At 41.8% G+C, this 5,870-nt stretch overlaps 1 long non-coding RNA gene across 1 annotated transcript; it reads left to right on the top strand.

The window, feature by feature from the left end:
* The first annotated feature begins 499 nt into the window (after positions 1-499).
* On the top strand, positions 500-3,372 carry LOC126336303 (uncharacterized). Its single transcript, XR_007564943.1, has 3 exons — positions 500-603; positions 710-855; positions 2,129-3,372. It is a non-coding gene; the product is annotated as an uncharacterized LOC126336303 (long non-coding RNA).
* The last annotated feature ends 2,498 nt before the right edge of the window (positions 3,373-5,870 follow it).

Raw genomic sequence — 5,870 nt, 5'->3', positions numbered from 1 at the left:
GCATCGGATCATATGAATTTAGGAGATCTACCAACATCCTTTTCCTTGCACCACCGTATAAAAAATTTATATTGAAGTCACCACATCTAACTAATTTATGGTACTTCCTGCAAAGTATCAGAAATGCTCTGAAGTCAGAGTCAGGGGACCAATAAACTACAACAATTAGAATTTTAGTTTCACTAAATTCAACTGCACCTGCTGTAACGTAATTAACTGTCAGAGATAAAGTTTATCTCAAGCGGAAAGTACAATGCCGACAGTAAAGAGTTAAGGTAACTTCATTATGTTCCAGAAAAGTGTTTAATTTATTTAGTTATGAATATTTTCTTTTATGATAAATAATGGATTTGTTTGAGATGTTAAATGTTGTATATTTATTTATATGTATCTTTGGATTATATTGAGGTCCGTAGACCAAAGAATCTAGAATGCAGGAATGTCTGCAGCTTCCGGGGACACGTTGGCTTGCCCACCTGCCCCACCGGCCCCCACTTATTTGTCTGTATTGGAGGGAGATGGATGTGTTTATGTGACAAGTGCAGCATAATGCATTTAGAGTATCAATGTTCATAGTGAAAATGATGTATTTACTAACAAAAAGTATGAATAAATATAATTTTTAGCTGAAAGTATTTCAGATCCGGTAGTGTTTATTTCAAACAAAAAGAAAACCCAGGCCATGCTTGTTGGAATGATTATTTTGCAGACAAAACTTCGAGAACCCCTAGACAAACGAGATCTGCAGTGTGTAATCTTTCAGCAGCTACTAATAAATAAGTCTTGATGAAATTACTCGTATTATTCTCATTCTAAAACACGTGGTGAGAGTGTGGTCCTACCGCAATATACCACGTAAGATTCCACTATTTTTCAGTTCTCTAATAATAGAGATAGGTAACAATCAGTACACTGCACAACATTCAAATATCTGTTCAGTTCAGTGCCATGATACGCGTATGGACTCAAATGGAATACTGTTTTTTACTTTCATAGCCAGTCCCCCACCCCGCAAGGAACTCCTTGAAAAACAACCAGCTAATCTGTACCCTCGTAAAGGAAGCCTCTGAGTTGTCAACATCTATAAGCAGTTCACTAATTTTATTTCTAATACCTCTTATATTTTGATGAAATATGCCAATTCATTCTCTACTTGGAAACATGACATCCTCTGAAGGTGAGCCCTTAGAGGGACTTCCTTTAAGCAGGTATACTTGTCAGCTAACTTCAATCTAAAAAAGGTGCAGCTCTAACACCAACTACTACAGGAATTTTTCCATGAATGATCCCACCACCACCCACTGCACTGTCACCTACAAGATTTGCCAGCCTCTCCTTCCCATGCATAGTGAAATCTGATCTACTGATAGACCCATCTGGCACCACTGAAAGGTGACACATGCCCTCTGCCATCAGCACCCTCCCCAGCCCCATGTTAATGCGCCTAACAGCCACATTAAGATGCGGCTGATCATGACGCTGAAACAGATGCACGAAATGTACTTTAGTGCCACCAGTTTGAGTAGCTATCTTTACCAAGTCACCACTTACATAATATTCCCCATCCCTATCAAGACTGCTTCCTGCTACACCCACTATCACTACCTGATCCTCCTCTATAAAATTTCTACGTAACTCTGTGCTGTCAGTCACCTGAGCCAATCCTGCACTAGGCTTCAAAATGCTGGTGACCTGGTACTGACTCCCCAACACTTCCTGCAAATGCTGGCTGACACCTCTACTGTGCAAACTGCCTGGCAGCTGAACCTTCTTCTTTCTGTTAGACTTTGCAACTCACAGGCCTCCTAACTACTGCATGTTCCCTACATCTACAGTTACAAGAGGCTCCTCTCCACTCAACTCTGACAGTTGGTCACACCTATTGCATATAAGCAAAGTATAACTATCTGAATTCCACCTCCTCCTAGCTGCCTTCTTGCCAACTGCCAGTTCCCATTCCCCACCACCCTTCACCCTCCTCAACCTATCCACAAAGGGTGTTCAAAACGTTTTGTACAGTCGTCTCTAATTTGTTAATTTTTTGCAGGAAGAGAATGAAATTTTGTGTGAACATACTTTGGAACATTTAGCTATAAGTTGGTATAAAAGTATTTTCTTTAATTTACAGGTGAGCCATAATGGACTGTGAAGTAGATGTCAGGTTGCGTCAATGGTTGGTGAAGGAGTTCCTCTTCAAGACCAACGATGACTTTGGCACATCGATTCACAGGAAGTTGCTCCCTGTTTACGGGAAAGACACAGTGGATTGCAGCAGTAGCCAGCGGTGGTTGCAGAGGTTTAAAGAGGGCGATTTCTCTCTACTGGACAATCCACGATGCGGTAGACTGTTGACAGCAGTGAGTGATGTGAATAAGACCATTGATCAAATTATCTGAAATGACAGATATGTGATGACACGATAGTGTGGTGCAATGACTTGTTTGTCATTGGATAGTGTGGTAGCACTGGTACAGTGACTAGGTACAGAAAAATCTGTGCACATTGGGTGCCTAGATTATTGACAAGAGAAATGAAAACGATGAGGAAGAGAGAGAGAGAGAGAGTGTGTGTGTGTGTGTGTGTGTGTGTGTGTGTGTGTGTGTGAGAGAGAGAGAGAGAGAGAGAGAGAGAGAGAGTGAGTGAGTGAGTGAGTGAGTGAGTGAAGGTCTCATGATGATCTTTACTGAAGAGTGGAAACAATGTTTTGACGGTGTCATTATCCAGGTTGAAACATTGTTGTTTTTGCCCGAACCTGAGAGCAAAACCCAATCCATGGAGTGCTATCATCCAGGTTCCCCTTAGAAGAAGAAACAAACACTTTCACGAACAGCAGGCCGAAAGGTGATGGCCTCCTTGTTTTGGGAGCAATGTGGTGTCATTTTCATTGACTTTTTGGAACCTGGCTCCACAATTAACCCGGACCATTACTGTTTGTCATTGGACAAGTTGTGACATGCCATCAAGAGGACAGCTTCAGGGACAGTTCATTAGACTACACCATGACAATACCAAACCCCATACAGCCCTTATGATGCAGAAGAAAATCAGGAAAATGGGTTGGAAAATTGTTCCTTATCCTCTCTACAGTCCGGACTTGGCTCTGTCTCATCTTTACCTCTTTGGTCATCTGAAGTCCCACCTGCATGGTAAAACATTTGATAGTGAGAAATACCTTATTTTGTCAAGCGATGGTGTAAAAGTCAATCCCCAGAATTTTACCAAAGTGCATTTACATTATGGAAGGAATGTTGGGCCAGATGCATCACAGCTGATGGAGTCTAGATTGAGTAGGCTCAATGTATAACTAAATGTTCGTAACTGTTCACAAAAAATTTCATTCTCCTCCTGCAAAAAATAAAAAATTAGGGAAGACTGTGCAAAACCTGTTGAATGCGCTTTGTAGTTCCTCCTCTGTGTGCGGTAATTGCACCTGAAGGGCACAGATCTTATGCTCCTGCTCCTCTATAAACTTATTTCTACTACAGATTCTGCATTCCCAGGAGCGGATCTCACTAGAATGCGCACTGGCTTCCTCACTGTATTCCCTCCAATGAAAATACTTTGAACAAATCCCACACTGTAACCCACTACTCACAAATCTACGTCAGAACTCACACTTCTCACTCATGGTAAAATTTTACAGTAACTGAAAAAACTGAATGTCTACATTACCTAGGTTCAGTTACACCAGTAGAACTATTTATAGAACTAACAAGTTACACCAGTAGAACTATTTATAGAACTAACAATAGCAGTCTCGAAATTCTCTGTTTACTAAGAAAGCACCTACTTGTCTTATACTACTACAACACAGCTAATACCAATACCAACAAAACTTCACAAAATTACTAGCTAAAACCAAAAATTCAAGCAGCCACTGTAACACTCAACAAAGTTAAAGCACTGAATCAAAATTTTACTGAAATATTTCACTAGAAACAATAAGAAACGTGAGGTGAAAACTAAAGCACGAAGTTTACTAAATGACTTCAACACAGAAAACTCTAAAAAACGCACTGAGCGAACTTTACTGTTAGACTGTCCTAGGCCTCCTAACTGCTGCATGTTCGCTACATCTATAGCTATGAGAAGCTCCTCTCCACTCAGCTGTTGACAGAGTAGTGTGTCAATGGCACCAAGCAAGGTGGTGCAGCAATTAGTACACTGGACTAGCATTCGGGAGGATGACGGTTCAAACCCGCATCTGGCCATCCTGATTTAGGTTTTCTGTGATTTTCCTAAATCATTTCAGGCAAATGTCGGGATGGTTCCTTTGAAAGGGAACGGCTAGTTTCCTTCCCCATCCTTCAGTAATCCGAGCTTGCACTCTGTCTCTAATGACCTCGTTGTCAATAGGATGATAAACACTAATCTCCTCCTCCTCCTCCTGTGTCAATGGCAGACCTATGTGTCCTGTACAGAGTGGATGGGGACAAGGGAGGACTCAGGGTGTTGTACCGATCTGCCTAACCAACAAGTTTGTGGTGCTGCCTGTCACTGGGAGCCAGTGGGACTCACTTTACCTGTTCTGCGGAAACATGTTATGTCTGGTGTCAGAAGGAGGCAAATGCAAAAGGGTCTATTAATCGTCAGCAGTTCAGATGTTAGGGAAATGGTAGGGGATAGCAAAGGACACCCGATGCAATTGTGTGTATGCCTGGGCACCTCATTCAACATGTTGAAGAGGTTATTCCAGCAGCCATAAAGTGAACAGGGTGAAACCAACTGCAGATTGTGGCAAACATTGGAAGAAATGGTGCCCGTTGTCTGGGCTCCAAAGTCATTCTTGGGTCATTCCAGCAATGGCAGAGAAGGTTGAGAAAACCAGCCTTGTACATGGTCTTTTCAAGGAGGCTCACAATTTGCAGCTGTCCCCAGGACTGATTGTGGCCCTTCGGTTCTTAGCTGAGTGGAAGGCTTGAACCAGATACTTTGAAAGTTCGGTGACAAGCTAGGCTGCAACTTCCTGGGCTTGTGCCATAGGACTGAGAACTTAAGAGTAAATCTCAGTTCACTTGTATGTAAGTTCCCCAATCACACCGGAATCATCGGTGGACACTAATCATCCAACAGTTAATTGGTAGAATTATAATTCTTAAAGTGGTGGGCATGATAAGACACCCTGTGGAACTTTACTAAATGCCTTCTTCGAAAACTACCTAGAACAGATAGTTAGGAACACCACTCATGATGGAAATATATTGGATCTAATGGCAACATATAGACCTGACTTCTTTTAGGATGTCCACATCGAAACTTGTACCAATAGCCAAGGCGTGGTTGTGGCAGCAATGATTACCGAAGTACAAAGGACAACTAAAACAAGCAGAAAGATATATATGTTCAGTAAACTAGATAAAAAATCAGTAATATCTTATCTCAATGAGGAACTTGAACTTTCAGCACAGGTCAGGAGCATGTAGGGGAACTCTGGCTCAAGTTTGAAAAAATAGTTGACCACACACTGGACAGTATTGTACAATACACTCGATAGTACTGTACCCAGTACAGCAGTTCGTAATGGGAGGGAACCTCCATGGACACAGTCACAGTAAAGAAACTTCTTATGAAACAGAGATTACCGCATAATAAGTGTAATACAAAAGGTAGGGTTATAGAGAGATGTTGAGTGAAACATGTTTGGTTGTCAGGTTGTTGTTGTTGTCTTCAGTCCTGAGACTGGTTTGATGCAGCTCTCCATGCTACTCTATCCTGTGCAAGCTGCTTCATCTCCCAGTACCTACTACAACTTACATCCTTCTGAATCTGCTTAGTGTACTCATCTCTCGGTCTCCCTCTACGATTTTTACCCTCCACACTGCCCTCCAATGCTAAATTTGTGATCCCTTGATGCCTCAAAACATGTCCTA

This window comes from Schistocerca gregaria, chromosome 2, assembly GCF_023897955.1.
Source record: "Schistocerca gregaria isolate iqSchGreg1 chromosome 2, iqSchGreg1.2, whole genome shotgun sequence".
Classification (NCBI taxonomy): domain Eukaryota; kingdom Metazoa; phylum Arthropoda; class Insecta; order Orthoptera; family Acrididae; genus Schistocerca; species Schistocerca gregaria.
The sequence above is the reverse complement of the archived record's forward strand: the minus strand, read 5'-3'. Positions and strand labels throughout refer to the sequence as shown.